The sequence below is a fragment of the Oxyura jamaicensis genome, chromosome 7 (assembly GCF_011077185.1).
Source record: "Oxyura jamaicensis isolate SHBP4307 breed ruddy duck chromosome 7, BPBGC_Ojam_1.0, whole genome shotgun sequence".
Lineage (NCBI taxonomy): Eukaryota > Metazoa > Chordata > Aves > Anseriformes > Anatidae > Oxyura > Oxyura jamaicensis.
In genome coordinates this window covers 21643719-21670110 of record NC_048899.1, presented here as the reverse complement: position 1 = coordinate 21670110, position 26392 = coordinate 21643719, and the positions used below count along the sequence as shown (strand labels likewise).

General features: G+C 38.0%; 1 long non-coding RNA gene across 1 annotated transcript in view; it reads left to right on the top strand.

The window, feature by feature from the left end:
- LOC118170290 overlaps positions 1 to 21829 on the top strand; it is a 197105-nt gene extending 175276 nt beyond the window's left edge. Inside the window, exon 3 of the long non-coding RNA XR_004752626.1 lies at positions 20302 to 21829. This is a non-coding gene — a long non-coding RNA (uncharacterized LOC118170290). The remainder of the gene's footprint in view (positions 1 to 20301) is intronic.
- The last annotated feature ends 4563 nt before the right edge of the window (positions 21830 to 26392 follow it).

Below are 26392 nucleotides of genomic sequence, written 5' to 3'. Positions count from 1 at the left end.
CTAGAATATTTGGAAATATACTTGCATGAGCAGATGTGAGACCTGAACAAGCAACATGAAAAATAAACCATGTGAAATCTTATTGAATTCCTCTATCCTATTTATATTGGGTTTCTATTCATAGTACTGATCAGGGAGCACAGCCACTGATTTTTTACTTTAGAGACTCATCACATCCCACAAATATCAAAAAAATTAATAACCATAGAGCAAATACTTTGTGACTATTCCAAATCATTTTCATTGAATTACTTTGAACAATGAGCACATCTGCAAGGTTCAACATCTGATTGTGGGTATACTGCAAAGAAATCCAGAAGCTGAACCAAGTGGATAACTATTTTCTGCAAATAATATTTTCTGAGTACTTCTAGCTGACACAGCCCTGGATGGAGGCCATTCACCCAATGCTTGTAAAGAAAGAGCTCTTCCAATGGGGCGTGTATCAGTGGTACGGATGGAGGGCCCTACAGGATGCTTGTCTCACACCCCTGGAGAAAAGATTGGCCTCCACTAATACATGTGGTAGCACTGAGGGCATGCAGGAAGGTTTCCATGCAGACTCAGGTAAGCTCAAAAGCTTTTGTCTATTCAGAATGAAAAGTACATTGTACTTGACAATAAACCTGCCATTTGAAACCTCAGGGGTTTTAATCTTATAAATAATAGAGTTCAGAGAAGAAGGGTTTGCAAGTCTGCATAGCTCTGCCTGGAATTCAGATTTATGTAATGTGCTCATAGGAACATGGTGCTGAAATGCATGCAAGTGTTAGGGCATTTAAGATTCAAAGCCCATATTATACAAAAATATGCAATAGAACACTAATATTTCTCTCTGTTATAATATTTTCCCCAGCTGCTACAAGAACATCCATCACTCAATGGCAGGTCAGAATGATCCAGTCCACTGCATGCAGTGACACAGCATTTTACTTTCTTTTGAAGATCCTTTTAATAAGCATGATATCCACAGCCAATGAAAATACTGGAAATCTGTAAAATGAACCTAAATAATGAACCTTACTAAGCACATCCAAAAAAAATATATCATTTTCATTTATTGGGACTGATAACAACTCTTTGCATATGCAAGCCAACATATTTTGAGAAAATCAGAAAAGCAGGGTCGCTGTCTTTCTTGTGTTCAACAAGGAATTGAAGGGACTAGTTTATAAAATGCATAGAAAAAAATATATTTTAGACATATAAAACAAAAGGTGGAGATTTTGAATTGTTGTTCTTTGGGCTTGAGCAAAGTTGCAGAAGTACTACTGCAAAACCAACTCACGCATTCATGCATCAGAAAAAAAAAAAAAAAAATAAAAAAAAAATCCTACAATTTTAGGATGCCAAAAATTATTTGAAAAGTTCAGCAAGATAAGAAAACAGTCTATCAACTGCATTGTGGGATACCTTTGCGTAGCAAATACATTCAGAAAAAAGGGAGCATTTCTTTGCATTTTCTATTTAAAAAAAATATATATATATTAAAATGTCAAGCATGAAGCTAAGTGTCAGCTGATGCAGTTTCACTGTGGGGATGTTATCACATGCAGCTTTGCTGCGTTATTCATTGCTTGCATCTCTTCCAATCAGATAACCTTAACAAACGTGGTGCTATCAATCGCTAGATGTGGTACATGCTAGGCAGCTTCTAGTTTTTGATGGACTAAAATGGATCCGAGAATTCTTCTCTTTATGTTATCAACCATCAGTCACACTATGAGATTCACAAGGAGTATCTGGAAGTGTGCTGTCAAGTGCCAATTAGTGATGTTGCTGACCCAAAGATAAAGAAGATTGTAGAAGAAACAGCCCAGTATAATTCTCCACTCCAGTGTCCTTAAAGTGGACTATCGTTTTTGAATGTACTCCTGCAGATGAAAGGGAAATAGAAGGTCAGTGGTTCCTGTCTTCAACAATCTTCTACAATCTTCTAATGAATTGTAAATAGAATCACTATCATCCTCCTCTTCCTGCACTGGAAATCAGCTTGAATGGTTCAGGAAAGCCAAACACTGATAATATTGTTTCTCAAGACATCAAGCTGAAGGCTGCACTCTGTCCTCCATGTGCCTCCCCATGTGGTAGGAGCTCGCCCTTGGCTCCGGCAGTGTCCCTCTTGGCTCGGCACATCCCTCCAATTCCCCATGCCCACAGGGTACATTCACTCCAGGCAGCTGCTGTGCTGGGAACCCAAACACTTCATCATTTGAAGATAATGTGAAGATTCATGAACAATCAATGAAAATGTGTTTCTTCTTCTCAGAACAATATTCAGCACAATCTGGCAAAATGTCATTATCACTTAGTATGGTTTAATCATGAGGTGCCCTGCTTTCCAAACTGCAAATGATTTTTACAAGGTAAAAAACATAATCTCATGCCCAGGTGTTCGCCATCTTTATTTACAAAATAAAAACATCTTCTTAAAAAGGCAACTTCACTCCAGTGTGCTGAGAATACATGACAAGTTTGGATTTGAAAGGAACAGCCCATGTGAAGTCTTTTTCATCTAAGCATTACTGTATGCAGTAGTGACTGTAGATGCAATGCATTATTAATTAGCATATACAAATCCTATTTATATTAAAAAAGCTTGTTTAGTGAAGGAGATATAATTCCTATTATTACCATCCCAAATAGCAAGAAACAAATATTGTATATAGAACTAATAAAAATACAGGAAAATACCACAGCAAATTCGGAGTATATTTGTACTCTACACACATTTTTTGATGCAGGACCACTATTTTTCATGGTAAATTATGTATGCCAACCATATTTTTCTGAGGGTACCCATGTACCTGAATGGCAATGTTCTGAAAGAGCAGTGCTGGAGAGACATGCCATACAGATCTGTAATACTTAGGCTACACAGCTATTGTATATGTAATAGGTTTGTGGCTTCTTAAAATATATATGCATGGAGGACATAAAAATTACTTCAGAGGTGCCTGGGCAAGCAAGCATAAGAGGGTGCAATGTTCTCCTTCACACCAAAAAGCCCCTGAACAGTTTGTTACCAAACCAGTCATGGTCCAGAGTTTGCTGAAGTTGTGGCATCTCTCCACTACCACTCCAGTTCAAACACCATTGAAAACATATGTTAAACAAATATTAAGCAGAGTTGAATAAACTCTGAGCTTATTTGTGTATTGGATGTTATGGGAAGATAATAGAAACCTCTCAATAATTTAGGGAAGACCAGATCAAGCTGGCAAACTATCTCCCTGTGTCATAATTTAACATACAAGCAGAATTATTCCCAGGGAGGTGCCAGACAATTAGAGGGCAAGTCACAACAACAAAGGCATTCCTAACCAGCATGAACATTTGTCAAGGTATGGAAACAATTTACAATGTTTTCAGAACCATGGTTCAGGTCAGTTCATTTTTATACTCTCCCATATGGTTCTGCTCCTTCTATTTCCAGAGTGAACCCTATTTACCTGGACGGTTACTGTAGAAAATATATTGTTTGCAGAGAAAGTGAGAGTCATCAATAAAAAAAACTCTCAAGATAGGTATATTGAGTATATGTATTGGTTTGATCTGACAAGAGAAGAAAATGGCAAACAACTTGTTTTCTACCTGAGAGGTATCTGAGAGCAGAGCACCAGTTAGACTGTATTGTGCCTTCTGGAGGCTCAGCAATAAAAGGACAGTTTGGGTGGAAAGCACAAATGAAAGTGGGTTTCAGCCACATTTTCTCCTTTATGAACTGAGCCCACCAGCATACTAAATAGCATTTGCACCACATTTTCACTTCTCCCCAATCTTGGAAACAGATCAGTTCATCTGTGCCATTCATAGACCAATTCAGGTGGTCATGGCTCTGTTACCCCAAGGGTGGAAGCACAAAAATCACCTGCAGTTCTCTATGCCAAAATCTCTGTACTACACCACTTCTTATGAATCATACCTTACCTCACCACAAATGAACCTCAAGCAATGTTCCTCTTACACCTAAGTGCACATATGAAAAAAGACACTATAGCTCTTACAGTCACCCTTGAGAAACTAATTTCCTTCCACAGTAAAGTTCAGGAAAACTAAACAAAGGGATATGATTGCCCTAGCTCTGATGTAGAATACTGTGGAGCATTTGAAGGGGTTAGGAAAAGGGATTTTTTTTTTTCCCTAAATGAATCATGCAGTCTGTTGTCCATACTGAAGTGACACGTTAGGCTTCAGCTTCAAGCTTTTGGAAGGCAACCATGGAAGATAGAAGCAAAGTTTATGTCAGAGTGGATTTATACTGGCTAACTTACATGAAACTGGCACAAAAACATGTGATTTGTGTAAAATGCAGGACTTTGGGGTTTGTAGAGATTTCATTAATGGTAACTCCAATGGATTTGTCTTAAAGAGGGTACTGCAGTATTTAGCTGAAGATGAAAAGGAATAAAAGTTTAGCACCTCTTTCAGAAAAGGTGAAGCTCATTGCAAAGAGAGAATGTCTTCTCCACGAAGCTGCACTGAAAAATACTTTTGCATTCATGTGACATTGAGAAACAAATGACAGAGAGTTTTCCATTAATAATTTAATTTGGGGGGCAGAGGGCCATCAATAACATCATAAGCATATAACATGGAGCCAAGTTTATCCCTGAGATAAGCAATCACAGTACAGATCCTTACAGCATGCTTGAATTTGAGTCTATGTAATGCAAAATCTCAGAACAACATAAATAAGTGGTAGGGACAGCTTCCAGCCCACCTCAGATCATCACGTCTTTATGCTAAACACTGAAAGTACAGAAAAATTAACCTGTAGAACTGAGGAAAGGAGTATTACTCGGAGGTGCTGAGCCTCTCTGTCTCCTATTAAAAGAAGATTCAGAAACAACAGACAGTCATCATCTGTCAGGGTCATTACAGCATGAAAATTCAGCCCTGACAGCTAGAAACAAAAATACATTAAGAGCCTTGATTTCTGAAGTAAAATTTACCCTTCCAAGTTGAAGATCCAAGTTCCTTTTGTGGTGCACATTTGCCACTGAAATCAAGGATTTTTGACAGAAAGTCTGATTGAGTGAGGTGATGTTTAAACCCACTAGGAAACATGGAAGAGAAGCTAATAACCCAAAATCATATTTCCCAGAGGACTAAGCTATGCACATAGAGCCCTCAGTTAAGCATTAAGATGTAATTCATATTCACATTCAGTGAAACCCTCTGACTCACAGGCACTTTGTTCCTTGAGGGCTGGACAACTGGATTATTCTTTATTTTTTGAAGATGGATGGTGGTGATACTGCTGCTCGTCTGTTATAGCAGTGGTTAAAGCACTCACCCAGAAACTGGTGAGCTGACTATGGTTCAGTGACCTCCTCAGACTGAGGGGGTTCAAATCTACAGCCCAGCCGCTGACTGCCAAGTTAAGCCAAAATTGCTGGAGATTTGGGCAAGGTGGGTAGAGCAGAGAAAAAAGGAGAGGGGTGGTTTGCTTCCTGCTGAAGCTGCATGGCTGTTCAGGAAAGAATGCAGGGCCAAAGAGAAAGAGAGAATTAGAAAAACAGAGCTTGAGTTGCCTAAACATGAAGGCTTCCTCTGGGAGAAAGTAAGAGCTATCCCCTTCGATATTTTTAATAACACTAATTAATTTAGTTTTAAACAAGATTTTATGGAAACATTTTCATATATGTGAGATGGAGTCACTCTTTGCTACATTTACAAATGTGAACAAGGAGCCTGTTTTGCAACAGATGCCTGATGAAAGGCCATGGTGGGATGTGGAGCCACGCTCCATGCAGGGTGATGCTCTACCCCATTCCCTCACCCCGAGAGCCAGCCCTGTCACTGCACAGACACCCAGCAGGGAGGGTGGGAGCCAGGTGTGGATAAGCTCTGGGGCTTCAACCGCCTGAAGACGTCCTCGTATCTTCATTCCAGCTGAGAGCCAGCTATATATAGGACACCCTGGCACTGGGGACTGTGTGGCTACACTGAATACTGAGATTCATCAGTAAAGAGGGGGCAGAAGTAGCTGGTACAAAAGAAAACTGATGGCAGAGCAAGGACAAAGAGGGAATGGTGTTGTAAGTGTGTATTCATAGGAGCAATGAAGCCCAGTTGCTTGCCAAATGTGGTCTTCCCTGGGAAGAGGGAGTGGAGGTCTTGGGGCAGGGCTCCTCTCACAGTACCACCTGTGTGCCCCCAACGCTGCCAACAGCAACAGGAGTGAGCAAGTGTAAATGAAAGAAAGCCAGAACTAGGCAAATTTCAGGATGCCATTTGGGTGCTCTCTTAAAACAGAATAACGCCTAATGAGATTGGTGTCTTGTACACTTTTCAGTACATTAAATGCTGTTTTGTTTCGATTGCTTCCAAATTCATTCACCAGTCAGGTTACAATTATTGCTGCCCTTAGAAGAACCTCCTAATTTCCTCACTATTGTTCAGCCAGACATTTCAGTTGGTCACTATTTGGGGCAAGCACTAGAGATGTCACAGGTTTACAGATTTCTTTTTTAATTTAATCTCTATTTTATTTAATCCTAAAGAGTTTGGAGATCAGGAGCTATGCAAAAAATTGTCTCTCTGTTCAAAGTTTGCTTTGGTTGGCTGTCAGTGAATTTGTAGCCACAACAAAGGCTCTGATACACCAGGGAGAAAATCATGTTTTTACCTAATCTAACCAAACCAACCTTGTTCAGATTGATTCAGTTTCCAGCCTTGGCTCTGACCTCACCCTTACCCTCAATCCTGCCTCACTTTCACACTGAGTATTTTATACAGCTTCTATTTTCTCTCTGCATAGCTTCCCCCCAGCCCCCTCACAAACCAGCATCTATGTTCTCCTCATCAACCATTGCTTTAGAAATCTTCAGGCTGGATGGGCAGACATGCGGTGCTGGCAGGTGGTGTAGCTGTTAGGCAGCCTTGTGTATCACAAGAGATCTGATGCTATCAAATTTCTTTTCCCCCAAAGACTAAAGAGAGCAAGCCTTTGTAAGCATGCAGGAGGGGGATGAAAACAGTTTGTCTCCTGAGCAGCCAGCCTTTGTCATTTTACAAATGAAATCACTTTGGAAATTTAGAGAATTAATATCATAATGAAGACGGGAGTACCCATTAGGGTGGTCTAATGTTGCTCTAGAGATATATGATGGATGTCCAGTTGCTGTAAGCCCTTATTTGCAGAGAGTCACCTCTGTAGTTGCCATTATTAGGAAGATGTCTGAAGCAGAGGATCAGACACAACCATTGCAAGATGAGATAGTGTTTGACTGGTTTCCAGGGAACCGAAGGATACAGCCTTAGTTGTACCTGTCACTATGGCTCCCAGCTTTTTTCGCCCTTAATGTCTTTTTTAGCTGTAGGAAGTTTCTCTTTAAAGATTCACTGCTTCTCTAATAGCAAGAAAAGCAGTAATAGGAACATAAAAAATGTTACCTGGATTGCAAAAGAGCTTCCGTTTATTGCTAAACAATTGGAGTGATTCATCATCAAAGGATTGCAATGTGCTGCATTAGTTAGCTTTTGTAAATAAAGATAACCAGGAGATCTAACATGCAGTGTATTACTTGCAGTAACTGGAAATATTCACCTGCTGTGTCCACTTCTGGAGATACCTATCGCACTGTCAGAGCAGTGATGCCGTGATTGCCATTCCTGGAAGCACAGCCTCAAGAAAGTAGTACTTCCAGGAATTATCTTAATGGGCACTTGAATCATCATTTCTAGCACTCCAGCATCTTTCCCAGAAGGACAGTTTTCCACAGGCAATGATTCCAGTTAGAAGAAAATGTGGATACCCAGACCTCAGTTCTTATCCTTTCCTGGCTGGTTTGCAGAGAACAGAAGCCTTATTCAGATCTTAAAATTTGGAAGAAATGTGCCTAGGACAAGGAAGGCTGGAAGGTATCCGGTGCAGTGATTTTGCCTGCACTTATTTTTATACCTGCTATTCAACCCAGGTCATTCATTTAATTCCAATTATCTGTGTTCCTTTAATAATTCTCTACTGGTCACTAACATTGCTGCTTTGTTATGTTATTCCCCAGGAAGCTCAATAGCTGGTGTAAACTGTTGTACCTGTGATATCTTCCATGAGAATTTACACCAGGGCAGTATCTGCATGTTAAGAAAATCTGCTTAAATTTCCCTGCCGTCTAGACTTTTTCACAGTTATGTGTACATGCAGGGCAGCTTGTTGTTGCTAGTCTTTTCAAATAAATGTGACATGATGGGGCCACACTTCATTGTATATATAATCAGTACTGATTTGGGGGAGTAATCAGTGGTAAATAAAAATGAGTGCTGTTGAAATAAATACCCATTGTGTGTGTTCTCATGAATTACTCATGAAAGAGGGGTTACAAATTTCTGCCCTAGTAATGGATCTGTACTGCCTTTATTTTGTTTTAATATGCAGTAGAGGTGAGGAGGGTCTTTTTTGTTGTTTGTTTGCTTGTTTGTTTTTTACAAAATTCAATTTCTTTCCCCTAAATCTTCAGTTTAGTGGCCGGATTCACCTTGATGGGAACAAATGCAACTCTATTGGTAGCAATGGAATTGTGTCTGCATATGTCAGCGATGAATTTGGCCCCATATTTATTGGAAATACCTGGGCTGTTGTGATATGGTGTGGTAAATCATGCTGAGAGCAAATCAAACAGACAGGCTGTGGCTGCATCACTATTTCATACAACTCAGGTCATAATGGACAGGACAATGCAGTACTGTGAAATTCAGTGCTAAGGAAAATAGATTCTTTCTAACCTTTTATAAAAATACTTCTCATCCTTCAAAGGGCAATTTAGGCAATGTGACCACTACTGTACGGAAGCATTTAAAAGGCAAATAAATAATAATAATAAAAAAAAACACCATTGCCCAGAAGGAGAATGAGCATTCCTAGATATTCCCATGCTTGTGCTGTTCCAAAATTTCCATCAACTGTTGCGTACACCCTCCAGAAATAAAGATATTCACTCTCACTACAGCAAACAAAAGTGATGCAATGTGCTAGTCTTCAAGCCTGGCAAACTATAAATGCAATATCAGACAGAGAAGAGCTAATGAAAACAATCACATTAAACATAGCTCTTCAGTGCTTGGTGCTCCATAAGTGAGCAGCAGGCTTTCTCTGTCTAGCTTACAGAAAACAGGAGGTAGCAGTTTGCAAGGAGCAGCGTTTTAATGTGATTGGACTATAACAGACAATCTATTTACAGCATGCTCTGGGGAGCTTATAAACAAATGTTGAGTAATTTCAGCCAGCAGTAATTACCCTTGCAGCTGACAAGGATAGCATGATACTTTCTCCTTCACCTTCAGCCCAGTCCAGAAGGCACTGTACACAATGGCACTTCTAATTATTTCTGCATTTCTATGGTTAAAGACCAAAGTGTGTTATTAGAGAACATTTTAGAAGCTTTTTAAAAGCTTGTTTATTGGGACAATTAAAAGTCATCACTATGACAGCAAATAAAAGGTTCCATTCCTAGGCACACGGCTGCAGCCGGGGGTTTGCCTGCTTACCTTGTATGCCTTGTCTACATGAGGCAAAATTTACAGCCACCCCTCACCACTGCTAATATCAGTTCAGCTGCATCAGTGGTAGCGAGGAGGGCAACCATCAAGTATACAGGAAAGTGGGCTTTATAAATATCATATTATCTAACCCTGCTTAGAACATGTTGAATAAACAGTACTTAAAATGCTGTTCACTCATCTGTGCTTGAGCTCCGAACACAGCTGAAGGTAGCAGGGGTGAATCCATCGTAGCACCAAGGAGATATTTTTGCAGAACGCCTGTGCTGCAGACAAGGCTTCAGACAATGTGGCTTTTTGTCTTCTGTCGAAATAAAATAAAGCACAAGTTCCAAAACATCCATTAACACTTAATTACTGGGGAAATGCATGGCATGGATTTTTCTCCCAGGCACTGGACACACAAATGGGTTAATTCTGGGCTGGATGCAGCTGCCGCAAATGAGCCAGCAAGAAGGTAGGGGCAGGGAAGGGAGACCCAGGCAGTGGCTGGGAGAGGAGCCAGGGGCCTGGGGCTGCTGATGGCAAGGCAGCAGGGGAGCGTGCTGTCCTCCCTTTACCTGGTGATAGCCTCCCCCCTTCTCTCCCCCCTTCCCCCGCGGCCCCCCCCCCCCCCCCCGCCTTGCCTATGACAAGGCACACTGAGGCCCCTTTAATTTCAAATAGAACATGATGCACATGGTGCAACACCTCTAAAGCCTTCTCCTTGCAGTTACGGTTTTGGCTGCTGCCAGGCAGGCAGTGGCCTTCCACTGTGAGATGAGGTGTTTAGGTCTGTATAAGTCTGAAATGCAGGTGCATTTTGATAGCAATAACTTACCAATAAGTGCAATGGTGATAAATGTTCATCCTTCCCTCCCAGTTCTCCTTGGCAAGAAAAGTGACAGTAGCTGTGCCATCAGAGGGATGATCTCAAGCACTGGTGAGACCTCAGGAGGCTTCACAGTCCTGAGCAGTCTATTTGGCCCAAAGCACTGTTTTGTTGTTGTTGTTGTTGTTGTTGTTGTTTTGTTTGTTTGTTTTTCCCACATGTCATTACTGGATTTGTGCTCACACTGTACAAGTTACATTCCACCATGGGAACACTACAGCAATTTCCACAGAGTAGTTTTAAAAATGTACAATGTGCTATTCATGACAAGGCAAGGCATAATCTAAATGATTGCTGTAGGCAGTTGTAATTAACACAATGATTTAGTCACAAAGCCATACACTGCAAGAACTTTTATTTAACATTGTAATACACTCATATATAAGCCAAACTATCCAAAAGTAATTGGTAAAGGCAGTGAACTGTGATGTGTGCTAGTTTGCAAACACCATGGACAGTTTGGTGTTCGCTGAGCTTCCATCCGCCTCAATAAATTCAGTTCAGACTCCTGCTATAGGAATTGACAGCAGATATCTAATCCCCAAAAGTGGATTATTTACATTTTTTGATACGTTACATTGCATTACATCCTGTCATATTGCATCTCATCACAAGCAGATATAATATTGCATAACGTGATGTGACATGATGACAGACATCAGAAATGTTGTTTTTTGTTGTTGTTTTGGGTCTTCTAAAGTTTTTATATCTGGTGTCCAAAATGTTTCTGAGTGATTTCTAGGAATACTGAAGAGTAAGTGCCTGAATTATATGTTCCTCAGGCAGACACTAAACTGCTTCACCCATGCATTGTTTCAAATCTGGCTGCATTTTTTTTTTTTTTTTCCAGTTTCGTGAAAACTCAGCAATGCAATTTTGCACATATTTTGCAAATATTTTTAAAAGATTCATTAGGAAGGAAATCAGCAGAACGCAAGTTCCATAACAGCATAAAATGACAACAGCTGCTGCAAATTACCTTGGCTGAAAGGAAACCCCAGAAATATATAGCAAACTTCAACAATGTACTCGAGCTGTTGATTGCTCCCACCGTCTCTCGCTACTCATCTCTGAGACACAGTTGGTGGAAGAACATTAATTTGTCCTTGTTCTTGAGACTGGCAGGTGTCACTTTGCCCAGTGTGGGACGTGAGTGACAGATATTTTGCAGCTGATGAAATGAGAATGCAGAAATTCAAGAGTGCCTCTGGGATTTCACTGGTCATTTGTGGCCAGCACAAGGGCAGGGCCCGCTGCTTTGCTAATGCAGGGCTGGCTGATGCTGCTGGCGCTGCAGGCTGCTGCAGATTCACACCATTTTAAATAATATTTGTGTTGTGAAGCTCTTCACACACACACACATACACATACACTTGATGGTAGTGTGCAGTTTGTTTCTTTTTGGACATACACTGTCTGCAAAATTGTTTTTTTTTTTTTTTTTTTTTTTTTTTCCTGTTCTATGCTAAAGCCTTTCTCAGTAGGATTTTACCTGCATTTGTTGTATTTAATTCTTTGGATAACATAAATTAAATTGACTAAATGCAAGGTATAAACTAACATAGGTGAAGTTGATTGAAAAATAAGAGCAGTATTAAAAAATGCAATTAATGATATAATTTCACAGTACAGAGGCTTAGGAAGAAAATGGGGAGAATAATAACAATTTAAGTATTTCTTTCATCTTATTTATAAAAACAGAAAAATGTGTTCCAGGTAGAAATGAACAATGCTTATTTCCAATAGAAAGAGATGCTAGGAAATGAACACTGCAATGTTAAAGAATTAAGAATGAGATTTGTTGAATTTTTACACTAGCCTGCAGTTTGCCTTTAACTTTCTTTTAAGTCTCAGACCGTTTTATTTGCAGGCTATGTAATGGCTAGGATTTCTAACACCTCCCCCGCCTTCCTCCCCACCCCCCCACCCCCAATAAATAAATAAATAAATAAATAACTTATAAGTACAAGGAAAATAGATTGTCTAGAATTGATGCCTTAGATAGATACTTCAACCTTGGTTTAAATAATACCCCCCCCCTTTTTTGTTTTACATTTTATGTGAAAGGAGAGAGGGGGTTAAAATGTTCTGTAGTTTCTAAAATACTTTTTATAAGAACTACAGTGTATATTAAAAGGAAAACAATTCTGTAAATGTTATTAAATTTTTATTTAAACTACACATTATTTTGAGTTTTTGATTTTCAGGAAAAAAAAATAAAAATAAAAAATTCAAGACAGGGGCTCATTTTGCTAACAATGTTAAATTTGGTGTATATAGAATAGTGTAATCCAGAGAGCCACTAACAGCATTTTTGATTGTGATAAAAATTTATTAACATATTTGCCTCTTTAATGATTAACAGTCTTAGAATATTAAGAGATTTTTAAAACATCTTATTCACATTGAGGAGTCTCTGCAGAAGGCTGAGCTTTTTCTTTATTTTATAACTGAGACTTCGTTTGACATGCATTCTGATTTTAAAAGAACCATAATATTTTAATCGATCTCTCTGTAAAGATCTTGATTATTATAAATGAGATACAGCCATGCACATCAAGCCTGACTGGTAGATAGGAGGTCACGAGTCAGGAATTATATGAAGAGGTGAAATAAAAACTAGAAAAATTCCCAACATGATTGCTTAAAGGAACAATTATGTACACTGGCACATGAATTCAAGAATTCAGTTACATGTGCAGAGTTACCAGACTTAATTTTCTATTAATTTCCTTCAAACTAGCCTGGAAAAACTTCATTTACAAATAAAATAAAATAAATTTAAACCTCTACATTATTACAAAAAACATGCAATTTCATAATGAACTTTTCACATTCATGTAATGGATGGCATTAAAAATCTTTGCAGAGAAACATATCTGATGAAAATGTTGATATAAACCTAGACTGTGAAAACACTGCTTAATGTCATTTGCCAAATGTTATTTTATTGTAGATAATTACTTCTGTTAAATAATTTGAAACACACATAAAGATAGCATCTTATATGATACAAGTTTATTTAGTATAATTCCATTATCAGAATTTGAAAAATTCTCTGATTAGATATTTTTCCTGTCAAATGTCTAGTCTCCACAAACCAATATCATTTTATTTATACGCATGCACACACACACATCACATACTCAACTATATCTATGCCATTTCAATTGATATTTCCCTCCCTACTTACCAATGCAAAGATATACTGTTATCCTTTGGAAATCAAATATTTTTTCTAGATGGCATGCTTCTTAATTAAACTGTATTCTTTACAGTGATCAAATATAATTAGCAGTAACAAGTATTTAATGAAAACAAACTGCTTTCTTTTGAAATCCTTCCAGCACACTGTACTTTAAGTCCACTACTTCTCTGAGAAGATCGTTGTATCATAAGAACTAAGACTATGTATCTGATTAAAAAATTGCCAGGTTCTGAATCATTGCAGACAAATAAAAATTGGTGAGGTAAACACTGGAGATCCTGATTTGTGTCCTGTACACGTTGTATCAGTTAAGATGCTGCTTCGAACAAAACAGTACACAGTTAGTGGCTCAATGTGTTATAGATCTGCCATTTAACTATCCTATTTGATATCATTATGTACTAAGACATTACCCCAGTATCTTTGATTAATACTGAGCAAGATGAGAGGAAAGTGCACTCATATCGGACTCATTGACAGTGAGGTGCTATAGCAACTCTCCCATAATTAATTGTGAGTGAAAGGGGGTTTGGTTTTTGCAGCCTCGTAAAACTTTTCCCACATGGCTGAACCCACGGTCAGGAGACGTTAGGCAACATTAACTGCCTGCACATTTCTGCAAGGCTCTGGAGGAACCGGCTTGGCACTGGGGCTCCAATTCTGAAAACCCTGGGACACAAGACATCAGCGTCTACCTTTCATCTTAGCTGAGATTTGGAGAGGGTTCAGACCACAGAGGCTCCTTAATTCTCACTAATTCATTTGCTTTCCTGATTCACTTGGCTTGGGATAACCTGCGAATGATAATGAACCTGTAAGGGGAGCGCTTAGTCCCTTGCCTTTGAATGTGCTCGGCATGGATTGAGGGCTTTCTGTGAATCTTGCAAGAGGAAAAGAATCTTATTAGCACTGATTGCCAGTCATGAGGTTGCCTCTAAAAATTGCTCTTGTATTTTTAACTCTTGCTTGCTTATAACAACCCCAGCCAAAGAGGGAGATATGTTGTTTACACATCAAACAGAGCATTGTTCTCAACATTTACTCATTTCTCTTAGTAATTTGATCTAATCATAGCACATTTGCTTTACGTAAGTCATTACTATACCACTATGAACACTTAATCATTTTTCCCATGATTATTCTACAAGTTCATAACTAGCCAAGTCCTCATCTCTTCACCCCAAGCTAAACATCCTCTTTGCATTAATGTGTGCTCTCTAGAATAAAGGGTCCAATTTTTTTTTTCTCTTTTTTTTTTTTTTTTATTTTTTTTTTGTCATTAACCATTTCAGCAGAGGAAAACCTAGCAGATTTCTAGCAGGTTTGATGTTCTCTCATGTTGGCTTTTATCTTTTAAAATATATATATATATTCAAACCCTGTTGAGAATATCTGAAAATAAAACTGAGAAAATGTGGCTCATGCTTGCTTCTCTCCTGCAAAGGAAAATTCAACTTGGAACTAATATTTTTTTCCATTCATTTATGTTAATTTAAGTAACTGTACAGAAGCAATGGATTGAAACCCATAAATCTGTGTCTTACTCAGTTGAGCCCGCCAAATGCCTTCTGGAGGCAGCCTTTGCAAGTCCATATTTGTGGGACCAGGGATTCAGAATCCAGTTCCTTGGGTGTCCAGGCTTGAACTCAAATTCCTGAACAAACACAGGGATATATCAGCCTTTAAAGGCAGATTCTGCACTGATCACCTTCTTGAACATCTCAACTGGTTTTATAAATCAAACCATTCTAGGAAAAGCATTTATAACATTTTCTGATGTTTCTACAGAAATGTGTTTTGCTGTGGCTCCTAGCCATTTAAATATGCTATATATGCAGTTCTAGAAAACCAGTGCTCTGGCTTTGTATTTAATAACAAGTTAAATTCAAGTCTGGTATCAGCCAAAGTGATCCTCATGCAGCTTCCACTTCTGGGGCGTCTATTCAGTAACCATAAGTGAATAATGTAGTGCACTGAGACAATGATAAAATTCTTTTATTTTATTATTTTCCTTGTATCTAGATGGGGGTGGTGTGGTATTTGCAAAAATAAATAAATAAATAAATTGCTTCCAGCTTCATGTAATAAAATAATTTACTAGAGCCCCCTTGAAATATGAATATTATACTCTTTTTTTCTCTCTAATTTAGTGTTACCTCAAACAAACAAACAAAAAAACAACAAAACCAATGCCAATTGAAAAAATATTATGCCCACTATTTCTTAACAGCAATTGCCAAAAAGAATAATTATATGAGACTGATAGAACTCAAATTTGAACTGGACCTTCTTGTGGGGGAATATGGAATTCTATTACATTGATAGGCTCAGCTCTTCTTCAGAGGGCATGAATAAGAACTGATCAGCAAATGGGATTTATGTTGCATGTGAATTCTAACAGTTTGACATTTGCTTGTCCAATCATTAAAGGTATCCACAAGACACTTACAATAAATAAATAAATTAATTAATTAAAATCCCAACTTGCTTTGGAAATGTCACACAAAAATATCTGCATTTTGCATCAAAATGTCAAAACAAACCATTGATTCAAGCTGCTATGTTTCAAAATGTCAGTTTGGTACTTTTTATCAGCATTTTGGCTGTATGTGATGTGTAACTTCAATTCAGAAATTCTTTGAGAAAAAATCATTGAATTTTACTTTTCCGTAGTAAAACCAAGGCTCAAAAATACCTGTATTTTTCAACAATAATTCTTTGTTGGAATCTTCTGCATAGCTCTACTAAATACAAATAATGGTGAATAGAAAAATACTTCTTTATTAAAAGTTTGACAGTTTTTACCTTTTTTATACTGCAAATTGTATTTCACTCAAATATTATTAACAAAAACAAAAAAGAAAGAAAAACACCCTAAATTATTCAGTGTATGACCAACACCATGGAAAAAAAAAAAAAAAATCCTTATGTGTCACCAGAAAACCCCATCCCCTTTACATTTGTAGATAAAACTAGGTAAAGAAAGACACTCCGGTCTGAACAGGATGTCTCAAAAATCCCTTATGCATCTTAAGAACAGCAGATCCCTGAGAGCCCACCTGGATACAGACAATCCTAAAGAGAATGCTGTGTCTAGGAATAGTTAAATTAAGTTTATTAAGTGGAGAAATCAGGTTCAAAGTATATCCATACCATGAGGACCATATGGCTTTTTTGATCATTGGTTGTTAGAAGCCTCCCTGTATGTGGGTCTTTGGCTCTTTATTATTATTATTATTATTATTATTATTATTATTATTATTATTATTATTATTATTTATTTCTCATCTGCTGCCTTGTCACCCAATAAAATCATATAGTTCATGTAGCCTAGCTGCATCTGCCATGTAGCTCCATTGCAAATCGCAGGAATTATAAGTGCACTTGTGTCTCTCGCTGTTACATTACTGTCCAGCATTTTTGTTTTTCTGGCTTTTTTTCTTCCATTGGAGCTGTCTGCTTCTTGGAGCTTTCTTGAAGGAACAATCTTCATTTGTAACCCCCAGGACCAATCCTGAGCCCATGAAAGCCTCTGGGAATATTAGACCAAGATCAGGCCAGCTCCTGCTCCTCTGTTAATCAGCAACTTACACCACATTTTCCTCTCCGCTAACTTTCACTCAGCACTTCCAAAATTTCTGCACAATGCTAAGCAGTTTTACAGCAATAAAACACAGCCCCTAACTAATCTATTATCTCTCTAAGTCTGAAAATGTGAGCAAAATTGGAAAGTAGAACTCAGCCACATTTTTTCAGCTCAACTTGCATATTTGCTAGAGAATAAATTATTTTCTTCCCTAACATTCTGGTCAAAAAGCATCAATAGGCAAGTTATGCTCATTTACATACATTTTCTATTAAACTTTTCTATCATAAAAAATTGCCTTTATGATCTAGACACATAATTTATTATGCAATGCACCACCACCATCATCACACTGAATTGCATTTTACGTGTTTATACTAACAGGGAAGGTGATCAGCTTTAGCCTTCTTTTCATTATATGCATCATTCATCCTCCAGCACCAAGATCTCTGGATTCTGTAGCATATCCATCATTATCTAACTGCCAACTGTTTTCAGAGGTTCCACTGCTTTAAGCTCATTATTTCTTCAGATTGGTGAATCTACAGAGAATCTTTCCACAACATAGAGCAGTCAGCATGGTACATGTGTACAGATGAATGGTAAGGGTTCGTCCTTCACAGTCTCTTTGTACCTAGTTTTGCCCCAGAACTGCAGCATGTAATGAGCAGCAAATGCATACTCATAGAACTAAAAATAATAAAAAGTTAAATAGCAGTAAAAATAATAACCAGATAGTGTCATCTTTGTATGGACGAGATGTCAATAATTCTAGTTTACACTTTGTTCAATAGTTTGGGGCTACTATCTCTTAAACTGCAGGCTAAAGCACATAGACAAAGAGCTGTGCTAAGATAAGGAATTTCTTTCCTGTCCCTGTTTACATTGGTGCATTTAATTTAATCAATAGCTGAATTGGGAAAAGGAGGAGAATTAGATGGTTCAAGAGACTGATAATGGGATATCGAACTTTTCATCTCTATATCATTGATTCAACATAGGAATTGACACACTGGATCAGAGCAGTGGTCCGTCTCCTCAGACATCCTCTCTGACAGTGGCCTGTTTCAGGATGAGGCATCAGAAACCCTGTAGCAAGTGTTTATGAAATAACCTGCCCACAGGAAAGGTTTCTTCCTAACTCTCTCATTTACTGTTTCCTTGATGTTCACACTCGGGGTAATCTATACCTCCTCAAAAATCTTCTGAATTCTGTATACTGTGACAAAGACGATATGTTTACTTAAATAGGTACCTGACTGAAATCTACATGCAGCTGAAGTCCTGGCCACCAAATTGCAATGAGTTCCAGAGGAGAGTTATGAATGACAAAAATGACTAATTTCTTTGCACTCATTCTTAACTTGTTGCCTTTCTAAATAAATAATCCCTTCTACAGTTTGTTTAACTTCTCTTTACTAGCTATTATCACTACTGGACCATTTCAGTCATCCTTTCTTTCAAAGCAATAATTTAATTTTTTTCAGTTTGCCTTGAAATGAAGGGCTTTGCATTCTTCTAATTATTTTAATCCTACTTCTCTATGCTTCGTCTATTTCTGCTACATTCTCTTTGGGACAGGATAGCTAGAATTGAATGTGGTACTCCAAGTCAGGGTATATCAATGATTCACTTAATGAAATTAAAAGATTTTTGGTATTGTTTCTCTCCCATTCCTTTCACATCCTAACAGTTTTTTTTCTTTTTTGATTCTTTTTCCATACAGAGCAGAGTGTTTCATTGAACCATACTCTATATGGCACAGGGCTTATCCTTAGTGACAACATCAAAGTATTTGTGTAGCTCAAATTATTCCTGATGTTACATTTGTCAAAACTGAACCATTATCCTGACTATTCAACTAAATTTGTTAAGTTTTACTGAAGTTTTCATACTGCTTTTTTGATCTTGAAATTTCTGAAACATTTGAGTTTTATTCACTATCTTTTTACCTATAAATATCATATGCATTTTCCTAACTACAGGAAAAATAATTAAAAAAAAAAAAAAAAAAAAAAAAGAAAAAGAAAAAGGAAAAAGAAACTGCTTTCTAGCCCTGCTAGGGAGCCTGGAAATCCACCCACATATATATAAATTTATTAACTCTCTATAGGTTCACAATTTCTTTTTACAGTTTACATAAACAACTTATAATCCCTTCTTGTGTCTTTCTCCTGTGGATATTTCCTGGCAGCATTTTACAAAGATTTTATTATTATTTATTTATTTATTTATTTATTTATTTTTCTCCCAGAATTTCAGTTAAAATACTTTGCTTATTTGACATAACACATTCTGGGTTTTCTTTATGTCACTATGTTACTTTCTGTCACACTGCTAGTGCCACTAAAATCACTCTTATTATTCCAGTCCTAATTTAAGTTTAGAAAGAGATAGAATGAGTTGGCATTTCTAGGAACTTGCCTAAAGCCTTAAAAATCAGCCTCAGCACTTACTACTTTATTGAGACAGTTGCTGCATTGAATGGGACCTTGCTTATATTTAAGAGCATCTCACCAACTTTTTTCTTAAATAACTTTCCCAGTCTTGGATGTCCTATCCACTCCTGTATCGTGAGAAAAAAAAAATGATGAAGATAGTTGTTGTTCTTGCTGGCCTAAGTGAAATATGCTAATGTTCTCAATTCAGGTCTTAACACAAAAGGCAAACCAAAAACCAGATGACAGATGACCTTGTTAGTAGCCCCAGTGAAGACATTACTTACATACAGTAGGAACAAAATGACCAACCCTTTCACTGTTGGGAAGGTTGTCCTCTGATATTAGAATTGAGAAGCTTTGGCATCATACTAAGTAAAATCTTTCAGTTTTTTTCTTCCGGGTTCATGCTTATGTAAGTGAGTAGAAGTGCCGAGTCTGTCATATTCTTAAGAAGTACAGTGGTGTGACACTAAGTGTATTAACTGGGCTGCAGGTGAGGGGCTATTTAATGCCACAATATAAGACAAGCTAAAGCTTGTCTTATATTTGTCTTATATTTGTTTCTTCTGTAAAACAAAGCTCTCTAATCCACCACCTACCATGAGTGCTCAGTTCCAGCTCTGTGGACCTGAAAACCACATAGAGATGTGCTCAGATGTGCTCAAGTCTCCACTTTCATTCTCTTCTGCAGATTTCCCTGGACTGATGCATTCAGAGCAAAAGCACCAAGTGGAAGAAAAAAGACATCTTAGTTACACTGAATATTTGCATTGCTTCAAAGACGCTGAGGATCAAGGAGGCCTCTGTACCCACACACTGCACCCAGAAGAGGGGAGATGAAGGGAATAACAACCTGGGATGCTCTGCAAGAGCACGTCTTGCTCTCCCTGTGCCCACCAAGCGTTCCCAGCATGCATGGGTACTGGGCACCTCCAGGAGCTGTGGACACAAGGAATTCTGCTTTACTTCTCTAAACACATCTCTCATGGACACATTCCCAGATAGGCTGAAGATCTATCCCACAGTAAGGGAAATGTACTTCATTCTCAATATTACTTGTGCCATTAGTGTTTTCAGGTTACTTTGTAAAAAAATAAGACCTGAAAGCCTGAGTTTCAAATGAGACAGCTATTTCAAGGCTTGGTTTAATAAACCTAATTTATTATGTGAGATAACAGAGTTCTGCAATAGACTGCACAGCTTCATGGCTGAAGTTAGTAATTCCTGTGAATAATGCTGCTAAAAGAAAACATACTATGTGGTCAGTCTGCAGCAATCAGACATGGTTCCTACAGAAGCTATCTTCATTGTTTTTGCTAAAATGCAGAAAATCCAAGAGGTCTAGTTATATCTGCTGTAAATATCTAAGTTACAGGAGCACAGCTGGAACGTCACGGCTCCCTACCTTTGTACAGCTTTTCTTATAGCTGTAGCAGCATGCGACTACTGAGGGCTAAAGATGAAGTTTTGTAACTTGCTACTGTCATACTTACAACAAAGCATACTGTCCTCTTTTTGAGTCTTTTTGTTGTCTATATTTAAAGCATAAATAAATGTAACATTTCTGGATGCCACCCTGTGTAGATAAAAGCATACAATGATTTAACAAACTGCATAAAGCACTGCAATTACACAGAATGCACTGGCAATGCCAGAACCAAGGCCAGGTAAATGTGAGTACACTCAGAGTTTCCTGGGCATGACAGAAAATGCTTAATTCCAATTGATTAATGTAGAAGACTAAAAGGAGAAGAAAAAAAATATTATTTAAGTGAATAACAGTGGAGTTTTCTCATGCATTTAGGCATAAAATGACACTCTGCGGGAGTCAGAAAGTAATTTTTCTCCTTCAGATGAGAAGTTGCACAACTGGTGGAGCACAATTATGAATGATTTACTTACAGTGCAGAAGGTATAACATATTGCTTTTAAGTTAGATGCACTGGTCATCTTTTCTGCTACAGCAGCTTCTCTGTCTCCTGCCTCTACATCTCACACTAATGTGGGTGAAAGGTAGCTAACCCATTTGGAAGTATATTTTAAAAGCACCTTCAAAAATGTTTTGAAATATGCTCTGCTATTGCAGTCAAACTACCTGTGAGAATGCTGGGATGAATGCATCAAGTTTTTAGGAAAAGGTATGAGCATTTCTGCTTAAACAAATATTAACAGCCACAGTTATAAAGGGCTGGGGAGAGTGTACTGCTAAAACAGTGATTAGCCACCAAAACCAAAAAACAACAATAAATAAATAAATAAATAAATAAATAAATAAATAAAGTAGTTAGAAACTACTTTAAAAAAAAATGAAAAAAAAAATGAAAAAAAGAAAGGAAGAAGAAAAAAAAAAAAAAAACCTCCACTTATATATGTGCTCTTTCCCTCAAGGGAATGCATCTGTATTTCACTATGTATAACTTGTGCAATTAGTGCCCTGCAAAGGGCACCGGCAGGTGAAAACAGATGAGGAAATATAAGTAGAAAATGAGAGGTTTAGGTCTCCCAGATTCTTATCAAGTATATTTGTAAATGGAAAGAGAAGAGCCAGTAGCTGAAAATATTTCAGGAAACTCTCCTGAAACTGAATATTTGCAATGTCTGCATCATTGCATCACCTAAAAAGCATGCTGAAAAAGCTGAAAAGGTCTAAAAAGGCTTCCTTACAAAACCTTGTAAATCTTTGGCTGAAGATATCACCTTACCCCAGCCCATGGAGGTTCTGCCAATAGTATCTTCATTATAAACGTAGGCAAGTACACACCTGTCAGACTCACAGTCAGGGCTGTCTGCAGCACACAGTACCTGGAGGAAGGTGTCCATGCAGCACAGGGCATCTGATGAGAAACTCAGCAGCACACTGGACCTGGTGGTCAGAGCCTGCTGGAGTGCCTGCCCCATGGTACAGCTGGGCAGATGGAGGCTCTGGGTGGGGGATGGCAGCTGAGCCAGGGATGCTATGGGGAATGTTGCTTCTTCATAACACTTTTGCTTCAAGTAACTTGTCAGCAGTCAGTTTCAGGTTCATGGAGTTATGGCCTCCTGAAAAATGCTTCAGGAGTGACATTACTGTCGGTTTATTTGGCCACCTCTAATAAGTGAATGAGCTACTATAAGGCTTGCTAAGAGATGCTGGCTCTCTGCATACACAGCAGAATTGTTGGTTTAGTAGATTTTCACACTGATTTCCCATTGCTTCAGGAAGATACAATTAACCTGGAGAAATCTGGGAGACAAACCCCACCTTTTTATCTCTGAATTTAAAAACCTCTGATTTCTGATGTACTAATATCCTTCATAGAAAATCATTGCTAATATTCAAACAACCGAAGAAATCATGGTAATTTCTCCTTATTTCATTCATTGTTGGACATAAAAAAATGGACATTCTCCAGCCTGAGCTGCACAGAAGAAAAGGACTTTTCCACACGTTCACTGACTGTAAATCTTTGTCTTATCCTTCCAGGTGGGAAATTATTTTTGGCTTTTTCATGCTTTTAATCAAACTGCAAACCTCTCACTGACAGCCACTCCTCCTTTCAAGAGCCTTTTTCAAGAGAAATATGGCTTAAAGATGATATAATAACTCTTAATAACCTTAATCAGGTTATTTTTTATTATGTTTTAATTCACTAAAATCCCAATAAGTCTGTGGAAATCCAGAGTTAAAATTTGTTTCTTTAATGACTTTAAAACATTAGCTACAAATGGCATTAAGATATTATTTTACCAAGAAAGAAATACACACTTTAGTAAGACAAAACATTACCATGTTGGATCCAGAAGTTTTGTTCAGCGGGAACAACACAAATTCCATAAGGGGTTGCCCTTTCTCCTCAGTCTGAGCTCACAAGGTAATACTAGTTTGTCACTAACTCTTCAGGTTACTATTTTATAGCTATTCGAACATCATCTTTTGGCAACATCTGAGATGTCCTGCTGCGTACAATTAATCAGTACACTGCTCAGGCAAGTAAGTTGTACTGCATCTCCCACTATGTGCCTCATGGTCTCAGTGTTGTGTATTCAACTGCTGGTCAATGAGGTTGCAATGCAAGCACAAGGGGCATTTCTCCCATATGCTTTGGGTCAAATATATGCTACAAGTGTCCACAAGAAAAAAAACTTCTGGAAAAAAAAAAAATCCCCAGAAGAAAAGGGTCTCAAAGAGTGCCCCAAATTTATCCAATTGTCCAATTATTTAATTGTCCAATTATTTATCCACTGAAGAAAAAAATAAACAAATGGTAAAACATACATACACTATAGTTCTCCGGGCGGAAGAAGGCATGCCTGAAGCTCTATTGTCCTACAGTCTTTGCATCCCAACATAACTTTTGGTGCAAAGATAAGGCAAGCGGTTCTGTGCAATGAAAACAACATGTATAGCTGGTTACGTTACTGAACTCCTCTCTGGCACCTCATTCTGATTAGTTCATGATCACCAGGCACAATCCAGCACCCAGATCTGAATATAAAAGAGACCTTAAAGTTAAAGGGAGAGATGATGTTTATGAGTTGTTTTTTTCTCAGATGTTGGGGTATGCCTCATCAGGTAGCACTAGCTGATATATTCGGGAAAAGTATTCATGATCTGCAAAGTACAAGAAGGATGCAATCTATATTCTGTACAGAATGTAGTATTATGTGTTGGTCCTGGTTTTATTTTATTGTAAAATAACAATCCTACATGTGTGTTGGGCATTGGAGCCACACCAACACTCCAAGTGAGCAGACAAGTCTCAAGCGTTCACTGCACTGAGTTTTTACATTCTGGACAGCACTTACCAAACCCATATGATTCAGATGTTGTTCAAACATTCAATAACTTCCCCAGTTAAGACCAAAATTCAGAAAGCATCACACTTCAAGAGACAAAGACAAGCAATAGGAAGAAGCAATAAGTAGAAAAAAGGCAGGAAGATTTTATACCTAGATTCTACACATTTAGAGAAAGAAAGAAAAAAAAAAAAAAAAAAAAGTAAATTTAAAACTCTATTTTTGCCACCCTCCCCTGAAGTATTGGCTACTGTCAGAAACAGGAAATTGAGTCAGATGAACACTAATCTAATATGGTTACTTCTGTAATCCTATTTCCATGGAGATCTCTTATTTTACAGAAGGCACCAGAACTAACAGATTCTGTTATCTGATAATTGTGAATCTGTTTTTTGGGGATCGAACTGTAATAAATTGTCTACTTGCGCTTCCTCAGGTAACAGGCCAAATTCTGCCTAAGGGTTTCTGAAGTCAGTGTGATTCATAAATGTACTGTTAGGAGAGACCTGCATCCTGCAGGCCACATATTCCCTACAAGTTTGCCTGTTTTGTGCTTTTCCTGATGCAAAAGGAGCCTTGACTTTTAAACTCATGACTGTCTGTGTTTAAAACAATGCACTCTTATAACAAAAAAAAATAGTTTTAGTGCTTGTGTTCTGATTGAGGGAAGGGAAGGGAAACACAAAAGAATGTTGTGCGCATTTACTTGTAAAAGCACTAGAAAATAATGTAGCAAACAAAAGTATGCAAATTTGCATAATCCATTTCCCTTTAAATTTGTACTCAGGTTTCAAAAAAACAGGCTTCTGCTGTTTCTGCCTGATCACATTCACTTACACAGGCATCCGTGATAAAGCACATCATAGGCCATGTACAAGCAAAGTAAAACACTCTGGGCTGGCTGACCCACGGGCAGGTGAGCAGCACAGCTGCTCTGGAGATGGAGCGCCACTGTGTTCCTCTGCTCTGGATCTCACAGCTCTGCAGATACAAGATATAATTTTCATTTGCTCACGTTCTTTCACTGGTGCTGTTATGAGGCATTAAAAAAATAATGAATATTGTTAAACACGTATTAGTAACTTGTTGTTAAGCAATAACAGCTAATGGGAGGACATTTCCTAGCAGTTAATGATTGGCCAGAGGAGATGACTGGGGTCCTTAACATGGTCAGTCATTAAATGTGAAGCAATAGCCTTGCTTTTATCCGCGGTTGCTACTTGTTTCCTCCTCCCTCACCCCCAACCCCCTCCAGTTTACATCTCCAGTTTTCTGCACTCCAGTTCCAATGATGTGAATTTCATTTTCTTTACTTAGATATCTACCTATTTCAAGCCCTTATTAACTGGCACAGAAAATCTTCATTCACAATAGTCTATGAGGTATTATATAAATTATGCTTGGATTGCTGATTAAATGAAGATGATTATTAAATATTAAAACAAAGATTTTATCCACATTTTAGCAGTCATAGATGAAAGAACTACCCAAATCACTGTAATCCATTTATTGGTTTATGGTGGAAAAGTCCTATAGGGAGTGTCAGAATACACTATGCTGTCCCTGAGTGAATTTTGCATTAGGACCTCTGATTTAACTGAAAGACATATAAAAATCAAACATAGCTAGACAGATCCCTTCTGGCTACACATCTGAGAAGGCTCAGGAGCATAAGGTCGGCACACAGCAACTTATGCTGACAAAATGAGCCCAGAACCACCTGTTTCAGATGTTAGTATGCAAAGATTTTTGAGGTCTGGAGCTTTTGACCAAGTCACACCACTCTTGGGTGATCTGCTTTCTGTCTCCCTCCATCCTCCTCCCTCCTCTCCTCCCACTACCTGCCACGCACACAAAAACAGTGGAAGCTAAAGGACAAAAAACTACTTAATGTAAGCACATTTTAATAAAGTAGCTGTTTATCTTGAGTCTGATTCTGAACCTGAAATTTTTCAGCCAAGAAAACCAATCTGTTGAGACCAGAGTAATCTCTGGTTTTATCGTAG